Here is a 12,460-nt window from a genome sequence, read left to right as displayed (position 1 = left end):
GAGGAAGGGAAGTGAAGGAAGAGGAGGAGACTGGAGAGGATGAGGGAAGGAAAGCAGGATTAAAGAATGAGAGGAAATGAAGGAAAGGAAGGGAAATGGTGATGGAGAGCAGAACATGGGAACGAGAGGACAAAGAGAGGAAGAGGTCATCGTGGGGTGGAAAAGATTACATGAAAATACACAGATAGACTAACAAACATGACCAATAAAAGGGTGAAAAGAGGAGAGAGAGAGAGAGTCATTCCTTTCAAGATTACGTTTTCATCGCCACATAACACATCTGCGATAATAGGCAGTTCAGTAGCGATGACAACAAAAATCAAAGGACGAGGTTGCTTTCTGACGCCAACCCTTCCGTAAATTCCCTAAACTCAGTCATGACGTCGTTCTCTTTCAACACGTAATTCACGGTAAAAATAACGCGTGTGCAGTGAGTACAAAGGGTTGAGTCTTGTGAAGTAAAAAGGGAAGGTTACGTCTGGAGTGTATTTGGTTATGAGTGGGTGAAGAAAGGTTGTGTCTACTCCGTGAAATCGGCAACAACATCAAACAGAGTCCAGTGATGGATGTGGGCTGCTAACATATAAATTAGTGTTAGGAATTAGTGTTATGATGCCTGACTACATTATTAGCACGAGGCCGTCAGTGAACGAATATGAAAAGAAATTCAGGAGAAGTACCATTTCTTCCTCGTTTCTTTATCTCCTCTTCCACCTCCTCCTCCTCCTCTTTCATATTGTTTTAACTCATCTCTCTTCTCATTCTTAAACTACACTACTATCCCTTCACTTCCTCCTCGTCTTCTTCCTCGTCCTAGTTTTTCCATTACCTCCTCCTCTTCCTGTTCCTCCTTCACAATGCTTTATCTCCCTGGGAAGAAGAAATGCTGCCTCGCCTGGTCTTGTTTCAGTACTCGTTCAGTGACAGCTCGTGCTACAGGAAGTCAGGCATACGAGCACCACCAGTTTATGTTAGCAAGCCATACCTGTCACTGTAATATATCTGATAGTATTAGTGATTTCACGAGGCAGACATAACTTTTTTTCACTCACTCGACAAAATATACTGCAAACGTAACCTTTCGTTTTTCCACAAGACGCAACCCTTCATACTCACTGCACAAGCGTTATTTTTACCCGTGAATAACTTGTTGGAGGACAGCGACGTCATGACTGAGTTTAGGGAATAGAGGGAAGGGTTGCCATCAGAAACCAACCTCGTCCCGTGATTCTCTTTTTTCATTATCGTTACTGTGTTGTTATAGTTTAATATTGCAATGCATTATGAGGTGATGCAAATGTTGATCTTGAAAGGAATGACTCTCTCTCTCTCTCTCTCTCTCTCTCTCTCTCTCTCTCTCTCTCTCTCTCTCTCTCTCTCTCTCTCTCTCTCTCTCTCTCTCTCTCTCTCTCTCTCTCTCTCTCTCTCTCTCTCTCTCTCTCTCTCTCTCTCTCTCTCTCTCTCTCTCTCTCTCTCTCTCTCTCACTACATAACCATCATTTCACTACCTCCTCCTCCTCCTCCTCCTCCTCCTCCTCCCCATTTTCTTCCGTCTCCTCGTTTCTTCATCATCGCCGCCCCCATACTGCCTTTTCTTAATCAAGGGTACAGCAAGAAGGGGAAGTGGGTTAGTGGGGGAGGCACAGGCGGGGAAGAAGGAGAGACAGCAGGGGCGTAGAGTTGTATGAGGCAGTATAATGCCTTACTCTTCATCCTTAAGCTACACAACCATCACGTCACTCCCTCTTGTCCAGTAGCAGGTGCAGCTGTAGCCGGCCTGTTGCCTACACCCCGCGAGCCCTGCCCTGACACACTCCCCTTGGCCATGTCTACCTCTGCAGGGCTCGTCCACAGCCATACAGGCACAGTGCCGGTCTCTCTCCTCCCTTACTGACCCCTTCTGGCCCTTCTCTGCGGCTCCGAGGGTTGGCGCTGAACAGGAGGAGGAGGTTGTGATGGTTGTGTAGTGTGAGAATGGCGAGCAGTAAGTTATTATGAAGGAGGAACAGGAGGAAGAGGAGGTAATGAAGAAACTTGAAGGAAGAAAAGGAGGAGAAAGAAGTAGTGAAGTGATAGTTGTGTAGTTTGAAGAGAAGCAAGTATGAAGGAGGAAAGAGAGGAGCTAAATGAGGAACCAGAAGGAGGAAGAGACGAGTGATAGCTAAATAGTTGGAAAAGGAGGAGGAGCAGCAGCAGAAAGACGAACACTTAGGAAGAACAGACACCAGAAGACCTGGCGGCCTATGGCGAGGGCGTCTACGTGTGGTAGGACAGGATAAATGAAGGCTGAAGGAGGTAACTAAGAAACAAGGAAGAGGAATTGGTGAAGTGATAGTTACATAGTTTGAGAGGGAAAAAGGTTTATTAGGATATTATGCAGAGGGAGTGGGAGGAGGAAGTAGTGATAGTTATGTAGTTGAAGAAAAAAAAAAAAAGGAGGAGAGTTGTGGTAATAACCAATCCTAGAGGAAGGGGGAGGGGAGGGGGAGCCAAAAAGGGAGGAGAATGGAACAGTTGTCAGTCAAGGAGGGAACCCGGCGTGTGAAGGCTGTGGGGACGGTGAGGAGGCAGCGGAGACACTTGTCGTTCAGGTGACGGTGAGTGTCGTGCACTGTGGTTAAGTTAAGGCTGTGAATCTGTGTTGAGGCTCGGGAGCGATGTTTTCAGGGTCAGGATATGTTTCAATGTTAGTATCTGTGTGCATTGTTTACTTATATCTTAACCAGCCTAACTCGTTCCAGCCGTTCCTGTGGTCCACATCCACCCAACAGCTTCCTCTTTTGTACCTGCATTAGGATAGTACATTTCCGTCTAATGCTCTTTTGGATCCGGATCTGGATAAATAATGCGCAGGGCTCCTTCCTGGGGCATAACACGCATATTTGTGTTGGCTGTGTCGGGGGAGCCGAGTGTGCAGGGGAGGGAAGTGGATCAAGTGTAACTGTTAGTGTTGGTGTGTTGTGGTGACTAGTGAGTGTGTATTTGTTTTCTGAATGCGTCTATTGTACTGCAGTCTAAAATCTGTTGAAGGAGGCTTTTCCAGTCACGTATGGTGCGTGGAAAGTATGAGTGCTTGTATGCGTCAGTGTTAGTGTGATATGTTTGGTATTTATGGATGTGTTTGTTACGAGTACGTTCACTGTTTGCCTTGTGTAGGTATGTGTGTGGATCAATGTCAATGTGAGTGTTAGTGATCTTGTACATAAGTGTAAGTCTGTGTGCTTGTCTGCGTATGTGAAGAGGGTCCACGTTTATCTGTTGTTTGATCCGTGTTGTGATTCCAGGAGTTCGAGTGTAGTTGTTTGTAATGAACCTTGCCGCCTTGGTGTTGATTTGTTCTACCCTATCACTGTTTGGGTGTGTGTAAGGATCCCACACCGAGGAGCAGTAGTCCAGCTGCCATGTCGTTAATTACCTGCGTATTCTCACCAGCTCAAATGATTCCACCTATTTTGAAGAAGTTTGTTTTCACATCCACGTATTAGCTTCCTCTTGTCTTTCCGCCTATTGCTCATCCACCTTAGTAGTAGTTTGTCAGCTCGCCATGGATGGCATTCCTCCCCTGCTACCCACCTGGTCCACATCTTGCGTTACACCTCCACATCCACCCACTAGCACCCTCTAATGTCACTCCACTTGTGCAATGCCATTCCTTTCTGCTTTGTATAATCAACCAAGCCCTCACCTTAAAATTCAACCTCCACACTTCATGTCCACCCATTCCACCTAAAATTCATCTCCACCTAAAATTTATTAAAGCCTATTAGACCCTCAGTCCACCATTCCACTCGCGATCTTTCCTTAAACTCTTCCACCTGTTTTCTGCCATCCTTTGTCTCCTAGTGCACTAAAATCTTCCAGGTCCAGCGCCTCGCAGCAGAAGCACTGGTGCCCTGGAGGCTGCGTGGCCGGGCAGGACCAGCAGCAGCAGGCTGCCACTGCTGTGAGGATTAAGAGAACCACCACGACTTTGCTGCTGGCATCTCGGCCACAATGGAAAGGAAAATATTGAGTCAGGAGTGTGACAAGATTTGAGACTGAGAGCAAGTTCACCAGACGCTGCCTTGCACACATTGGTGAAGGAAACCATGAGTGCCAGAGTGTGGGAAAACTCCTGGGAAGGCCGACCTCAACAAATACACCCACCCTCCGGTGGAGGACCTCATGAATGCCATCACTGTGGCAAAATTTTCCGTTACAAGAGTCGACTCATCAGACACACCTTTTACACACTGGTGAAAGACCTCATGAATGCCATGAGTGTGGCAAAAGGTTCAGTTTAAAGGGTAACCTTAACAAACACACCCTTTCACACACTGGTGAAAGACCTTATGAATACCATGAGTGTAGCAAAAGGTTCCCTGCGAAGAGTAGGTTATACAGACACACTCGTGTACATACTGATGAAAACACTCCTGAATGCCATGACTGGCGAAAGGTTCAATCAGAAGGAGCCCAGCTCTACACGGTCTCCACGTCCAGCCCAGCCGGGTCTCCACCCAGTCTCTACCACCTCCTAGAGCCCCTGCAACCCACTTCTACCAGTCTCCTTCAGTCCAGCCCACTTCTACCAGTCTCCTCCAGTCCAGCCCACTTCTACCAGTCTCCTCCAGCCCAGCCCACTTCTACCAGTCTCCTCCAGCCCAGCCCACTTCTACCAGTCTCCTCCAGCCCAGCTCACTTCTACCAGTCTCCTCCAGCCCAGCCCACTTATACCAGTCTCCTCCAGTCCAGCCCACTTCTACCAGTCTCCTCCATCTCAGCTCACTTCTACCAGTCTCCTCCATCCCAGTCCACTTCTACCAGTCTCCTCCAGCCCAACCCACTTCTACCAGTCTCCTCCAGCCCAGCCCACGCCTACCAGTCTCCTGCAGCCCAGCCCACGCCTACCAGTCTCCTGCAGCCCAGCCCACGCCTACCAGTCTCCTGCAGCCCAGCCCACTTCTACCAGTTTCCTCCAGCCCAGCCCACTTCTACCAGTCTCCTCCAGCCCAGCCCACTGCTACCAGTCTCCTCCAGCCCAGCCCACTGCTACCTGTCTCCTCCAGCCCAGCCCACTTCTACCAGTCTCCTCCAGCCCAGCCCACTGCTACCAGTCTCCTCCAGCCCAGCCCACTTCTACCAGTCTCCTCCAGCCCAACCCACTTCTACCAGTTTCCTCCAGCCCAACCCACTTCTACCAGTCTCCTCCAGCCCAGCCCACTTCTACCAGTCTCCTCCAGCCCAGCCCACTTCTACCAGCCTTCTCCAGTCCAGCCCACTTCTACCAGTCTCCTCCAGCCCAGCCCACTTCTACCAGCCTCCTCCAGTCCAGCCCACTTCTACCAGTCTCCTCCAGCCCACCCCACTTCTCCCAGTCTCCTCCAGCCCCGTGACGCCCCTCCCGTAAGACTCGAGGGTTGCCCTGCTCCTGGGTTCCTGAGCTGCCTTGTCTAAGTCCAAAGACTCTCCATGTTTGTGAGTTTTTTGTTTTTATGTGTTTGTGTGAATTTGTTCTGCCTTTTCTCCGGCCTATTAAACTTTCATGTTTTTAGTGTTTTAGTGTCAGGTAAGTTTAAGTATTAAGGGGACTCCAAGCTCGGAGAACATGGAAAAATCGAAAATATTCACGATTCAATTCATCCAGTTTTGTTGAGTACAGTGTCCTAGAAACAGTGCAAAAGTAATATTTTGGTGCACGGCGACAATATATCGGGGTGGTAGGCGTTTGAAGGGTCTGGTATACAAGCGATTTAACCCTCAGGAGTTCGAATGGCTATTTCTTAAATCATTATTTTTATTGTATTATAAATATTCCCAAAAAATCCAGAATGCAATATATCTCCTCCAAACTTGGTGTGTTTATTGATGATGAGTGTAGAAACACATGTATAGAAAATAAGACGACACAGACCCCATGGTCCAGACTAGGTGGTCTGTCCTTAAACCTAAGTGAATCTACACTAATCAGATGGCTCCAAAAGGTTGTTTTTCTACTCTAGTTAATATTAAGTTCAAGGAAGTGACCGTCAAGCTTGTTTTTAAAGGAGTCAATCGTATTATACTGGACCTCTGAAAGTGGGAGCTTATTCCATCCTCGCACTACAACGTTGGTGAAGAAAAATTTGGTGCAGTCTGAATTTACTTGTCTACATTTGAGTTTTATGCCATTGTTCCTCGTTCGCAAAGTGTCATCGTTCATAAACAATTTTGTTCTGTCTACATTCGTGAAACCATTAAGTATTTTAAAACATTCGATCAGTTTTCCTCGGAGGCGACGTTTCTCAAGAGAGAACATGTTAAGTGTGGAAAGTCTTTCTTCGTAGGATTTGTTGCGCAAGGAAGGGATCATTTTTGTTGTCCGACGCTAAACACCTTCTAATTTAGCAATGTCCTATGCAGACAGATCCTCTCTTTATCCACACCACACTACATTCTCACAACATATACACCTTTTCCCAAAATTAAAATTTCAAAATGGCGCACATACACCAAGCCTCGGAGTCCCCGCCTGGGGGGGGGACCACAAATTCCCCCAGGGAGGACTCCCCTTCTGGCTGCCGACCCGAGAGGTGTCTTGATAACTCCTCGAACCTCTTTCTTCTCAATTTCTGCAACATTCGCGGTCTTCGCTCTAATTTTCATTCTGTGGAACATCATCTCTCCTCCTCTAAACCTCACCTTCTCTTCCTTACCGAAACACAGGTTTCTGAGGCTACTGACAGCAATCTCTACTCTGTTCCCTCCTACTATCTCTATCCTAAATTTCAATCCAAAGCTGGATGTTGCGCCTACGTGCGCAACGACATCACTTGCTCTCGTGCCCACGACCTTGACTCTTCTGAATTTTCCACCATCTGGTTAAGACTTCACTGTCATTCTATTACTAAATACATCTGTGCTGTTTATCTCTCACCTAACTCTACCAACTCTGTAAAATTCTTTGACTATTTGAATTCTAAAGTGGAGCACATCTTGACCCACCCTCCCTTCGCTGAAATCTCCATCCTAGGAGATTTCAATGTTCACCACCAGCTTTGGCTTTCATCCTCTTTCACTGACCATCCTGGTGAACAAGCCTACAACTTTGCTATCCTCAACGACCTAGAGCAGTTGGTCCAGCACCCTACACGTATTCCTGACCGTCTTGGAGATCGGCCCAACATTCTAGACCTCTTCCTTACCTCAAACCCTTCTGCTTATTCTGTCAAACTGTTCTCTCCGTTGGGCTCCTCCGATCACAATCTTATTTCTGCATCCTGTCCTATCGCTCCTGTACACCCTCTGGACCCACCGAAGAGGCGATGCTTCTGGCATTTTGCTTCAGCTCGGTGGGACGACCTGAGGATGTACTTTTCCGATTTCCCGTGGAATGATTATTGCTTCCAGGATAGAGACCCCTCTGTGTGTGCTCAGCGCATCACAGAGGTGATTGTCTCTGGAATGGAGGCATACATTCCTCGTTCTTTCTCTACTACTCACGCTAAAAAGCCTTGGTTTAATCACGCTTGTGCTCGTGCTGTCAATGATAGAGAGGTAGCTCACAAAAGATACCAGAGCCTTCAAACTAATGCTAATTATGAACTTTACATTTCTGCCCGAAATCGTGCCAAATCTATTCTCCGACTAACCAAAAATTCTTTCATTAATAGAAAATGTCAAAACCTTGCTTTCTCTAACTCTTCCCGTGACTTCTGGCATCTAGCCAAAAACATCTCCTCCAACTTCACTTCTTCATCTTTCCCTCCACTCCTCAGTCCTGACGGCAACACTGCCGTCTCATATATCTCTAAGGCTGAACTCTTCTCTCAAACTTTTTCTAAAAACTCCACTCTGGACGATTCTGGGCATATTCCTCCTACTCATCCCCCCTCTGACGCCTTTATGCCTGTTATAAAGATTCTTCAAAATGATGTTTTCTATGCCCTCTCTGGCCTCAATCCTCAGAAGGCTTATGGACCTGATGGAGTGCCTCCTATTGTCCTTAAAAACTGTGCCTCCGTGCTGTCACCCTGCCTGGTCAAACTCTTTCGCCTCTGCCTGTCAACATCTACCTTTCCTTCTTGCTGGAAGTATGCCTTCATACAGCCTGTACCTAAGAAGGTGACCGCTCAATCCTCAAACTACCGTCCTATTGCTTTACTTTCTTGTCTATCTAAAGCTTTTGAATCAATCCTTAACCGGAAGATTCAAAAGCACCTTTCCACTTCTGACCTTCTGTCTGATCGCCAGTATGGGTTCCGCAAGGGGCGTTCTACTGGTGATCTCCTAGCCTTCTTAACTGACTCTTGGTCATCCTCTCTTAGCCGTTTCGGTGAAACTTTTGCTATTGCGCTGGACATATCAAAAGCTTTTGATAGGGTCTGGCACAAATCTTTGCTTCCTAAACTACCCTCCTACGGTTTCTATCCTTCTCTCTGTACCTTTATCTCCAGTTTCCTTTCTGACCGTTCTATTTCTGCCGTGGTAGACGGTCACTGTTCTTCCCCTAAATCTATTCACAGTGGTGTCCCACAGGGTTCTGTCCTATCTCCCACTCTTTTTCTGTTGTTTATTGATGATCTTCTTTCCAAAACGAACTGTCCTAGCCATTCCTACGCCGATGATTCCACTCTGCATTATTTAACTTCTTTTAATAGAAGACCCACCCTTCAGGAACTTAACGACTCAAGGCTGGAGGCTGCAGAACGCTTAGCCTCAGACCTTACTATTATTTCCGATTGGGGAAAGAAGAACCTGGTGTCCTTCAACGCCTCAAAAACACAGTTTCTCCACCTATCCACTCGACACAATCTTCCAAACATCTATCCCCTATTCTTTGACAACACCCAGCTATCACCTTCCTCAACACTAAACATCCTCGGTCTATCCTTAACTCAAAATCTCAACTGGAAACTTCATATCTCATCTCTTACTATATCAGCTTCCTCGAGGCTGGGCGTTCTGTACCGTCTCCGCCAGTTCTTCTCCCTTGCACAGTTGCTGTCCATATACAGGGGCCTTGTCCGCCCTCGTATGGAGTATGCATCTCATGTGTGTGGGGGCTCCACTCACACAGCTCTTCTGGACAGAGTGGAGGCAAAGGCTCTTCGTCTCATCAGCTCTCCTCCTCATACTGATAGTCTTCTACCTCTTAAATTCCGCCGCAATGTTGCCTTTCTTTCTATCTTGTATCGATATTTCCACGCTGACTGCTCTTCTGAACTTGCTAACTGCATTCCTCCCACCCTCCCACGGCCCGCTGCACTCGACTTTCTACTCATGCTCATCCCTATACTGTCCAAACCCCTTATGCAAGAGTTAACCAGCATCTTCACTCTTTCATCCCTCACGCTGGTAAACTCTGGAACAATCTTCCTTCATCTGTATTTCCTCCTGCCTACGACTTGAACTCTTTCAAGAGGAGGGTATCAGGACACCTCTCCTCCCGAAACTGACCTATCTTTCGGCCACCTCTTTGGATTCTTTTTAGGAGCAGCGAGTAGCGGGCTTTTTTTTTATTAATGTTTACTTTTTTGTGCCCTTGAGCTCTCTCCTTTGCTGTAAAAAAAAAAAAAAAAAAAAAATGGTGGGGAGACCAAAACTGTACCCCATATTCCAAGTGGGGTCTGATTAAACTATTGTAGAGCGGAAGTATTACATCTTTATTCTTGAATAAAAAGTTTCTTTTAATGAAGCCCAACATTCTGTTCGCGTTATTTGCTGCATCGATGTGAGAATTTGAGGTTTGACGCGATTTTGAACCCCAGGTCCTTAACGCATTGAACGTTTGTGAGTTTAACGCAGCACGTTTCGTTATCGAACTTCTTATTCCTTGTTCCAACTTGAAGGACCTGGCATTTATCTACGTTAAAGGGCATCTCCCGTCTATCATTGGGAGGAAAAAACGAAATTGACGTGGTCATGGCAATGCTGCGGTTTTTTTTTTCACATCCCCGCCTATGGCACCGGTAGGCTATCTTCATGGGCCAGATAGTCGGCCCAAGCCCGTCGTGGCGCAGGCAATTTTTTTTTTATAGTTGAGCCAGTTATGCTTGGCTCATGCTGCCCCCCGGAACTCATTCATGATTCACTGGACGGTTTCTTCTAGAGTCCGGGTTGATGGGTGGTCTTCTGGACAGCATGTGGGTAGTTTTAGGCCACTCAGCGGTGACTGAATAATCCCAGGTGGTAGCATGCTGATTCGAACCGACGTTGTCCATGGCGTGGTAAATGTAAGCCTCTCACGCTAACCACTCAGCCACCGCCTACCCCATGCGACCATGACAGATCATGACATATGAGGAATATCGCAGGTATCTTCGTTTCTTAATAACAAATAATAAGACTGGTAGTGCATTTTAAATAAAAAAAACATGCATGACGTAATGTCATGAACGAAAAACATTTACATTCATACACAACGAAGGAAGGACAGCATTATACAAACATATCCCAAAATTTCAAGCCATTAGAGCCCTCTTTCCCAACTCTGGGGTCGCGACCTTAAGTGGGGTCACCAAGCGCTTTTCCTGGGGTCGCCAAGACCTCAAAATATCAAGCATGGTGTTATGATGTTATAATAACACATATACAACTAAACTAGTGGTGTTGCGGTCGTGTCTAGAGGTGCATGATCGGGGTCGCCTGAAAAAAAGGTTGGGAACCACTGCATTAGTGCAAGAACTTTTCTTTATTAATATTATCGTTCCGAGCTTGGGATCCCCTTAAGATTGTGAGATCAATAAGTTGGGTAAAAAATAAGCCATATAAATGTTGGCTGAAAATCAGTAAATGGATATCTGAGAGTATTTAGTTAAAAATTATAAAACCTCCATCCACCACTCTACCATTGGTCTTCCACTCAACCCAATACTTATAGTCAATTATTCCGAGCTAATTTATATCTATTGCTAGTCCCCCAAAAATATATTCTCCAAAAAAATGTGCATTACATTGTGCAATACTGTTTGTGCCTTGATCTAACTGGCATGGAAGTTGAAGGAAAAGAATGACTGACTGGCTTCCTGTTAACTGTTTGTACCTTGTTCTTACTGCCATTGTGGAGGACGAGAAGAGTGACTGACTGACTGGTTGGTTGGTTCACTGTTAACTGTTTATGCTTTATTCTAACTGACATTACGGAAGACAAAGGGGTTGTGACTGGCTGAATGGCCCCTGTTGGCTGTTGAGTGTAAGGCGGTGAATCGTGAGGTGTTGATGGGGGAGAGGGGGGGAGAAGCCAGTTTGCATCACGTCACTGTGCTGGTGGGCGGGGCTTATACGACAGGCCAGTGTGAACAGAACGAACGAAGCTGGGGGGAAGATCGTTGGGGTTGACACACACACACACACACACACGACTACTATATATATTACTGTAGTTCCAATAGGCTTAAGTGCTTCCTCACTTTCTTCCTCCTCCTCCAATCCTTTCTCCCTCCTTCCCTCCACGCATCCCTTCCACATTCCCTGAATCTTCCCTTGCCTTTCCTTTCCTTCTGTTCCATTTCTTTTTATTAGGATTTTTACTTTTTCTTGTTATTCATAACTGAGATTTATAGGCGCTTCACATCTTTTTTTTTCATATATCCTGGTTTTGCGTTTTTTTATTCACCGTCGGCGTATGCGAAACTGTTATTGGTTTGATGTTTGAAAATGTTAGGAGAAAAAAAATCCTTTATTACAGTGTGTTCTGTCTCATGAGGAGGAAGATTTTTTCGTTCATGACTTTCTTTCGTGTCTCTCCTTATTGTCTCTCCTTCATGGTTTCAGTGTTGTTGTTTTTCTACATTTATTTGAGTTTTGTGTTTAATGCGTCTTTTATATTATATGTGTGCTGTCTTCCTTTTTCCTTAGTCTTCTTTATCCTCGCCTATCTCTCTCTCTCTCTCTCTCTCTCTCTCTCTCTCTCTCTCTCTCTCTCTCTCTCTCTCTCTCTCTCTCTCTCTCTCTCTCTCTCTCTCTCTCTCTCTCTCTCTCTCTCTCTCTCTCTCTCTCTCTCTCTCTCTCTCTCTCTCTCTCTCTCTCTCTCTCTCTCTCTCTCTCTCTCTCTCTCTCTCTCTCTCTCTCTCTCTCTCTCTCTCTCTCTCTCTCTCTCTCTCTCTCTCTCTCTCTCTCTCTCTCTCTCTCTCTCTCTCTCTCTCTCTCCTTAGCTCTCCTCTCTCTCTCTCTCTCTCTCTCTCTCTCTCTCTCTCTCTCTCTCTCTCTCTCTCTCTCTCTCTCTCTCTCTCTCTCTCTCTCTCTCTCTCTCTCTCTCTCTCTCTCTCTCTCTCTCTCTCTCTCTCTCTCTCTCTCTCTCTCTCTCTCTCTCTCTCTCTCTCTCTCTCTCTCTCTCTCTCTCTCGTCATCTCTTTTGTTTCATTTACTGTTATTCTGTCGTTAATGTCCTTTCTCCTGTGTTTCATCTTTATCCTTACACCTATTTATTCCTCTTTTCCTCCTTGTTCTCCTGCCTCTTGCTTACTCTGCATTGCCATGGTCTTGCTTTTGTCATTTATAT

Source organism: Eriocheir sinensis, chromosome 1 (genome assembly GCF_024679095.1).
Source record: "Eriocheir sinensis breed Jianghai 21 chromosome 1, ASM2467909v1, whole genome shotgun sequence".
Taxonomy (NCBI): Eukaryota; Metazoa; Arthropoda; class Malacostraca; order Decapoda; family Varunidae; genus Eriocheir; species Eriocheir sinensis.
This window is presented reverse-complemented; position numbering follows the sequence as displayed.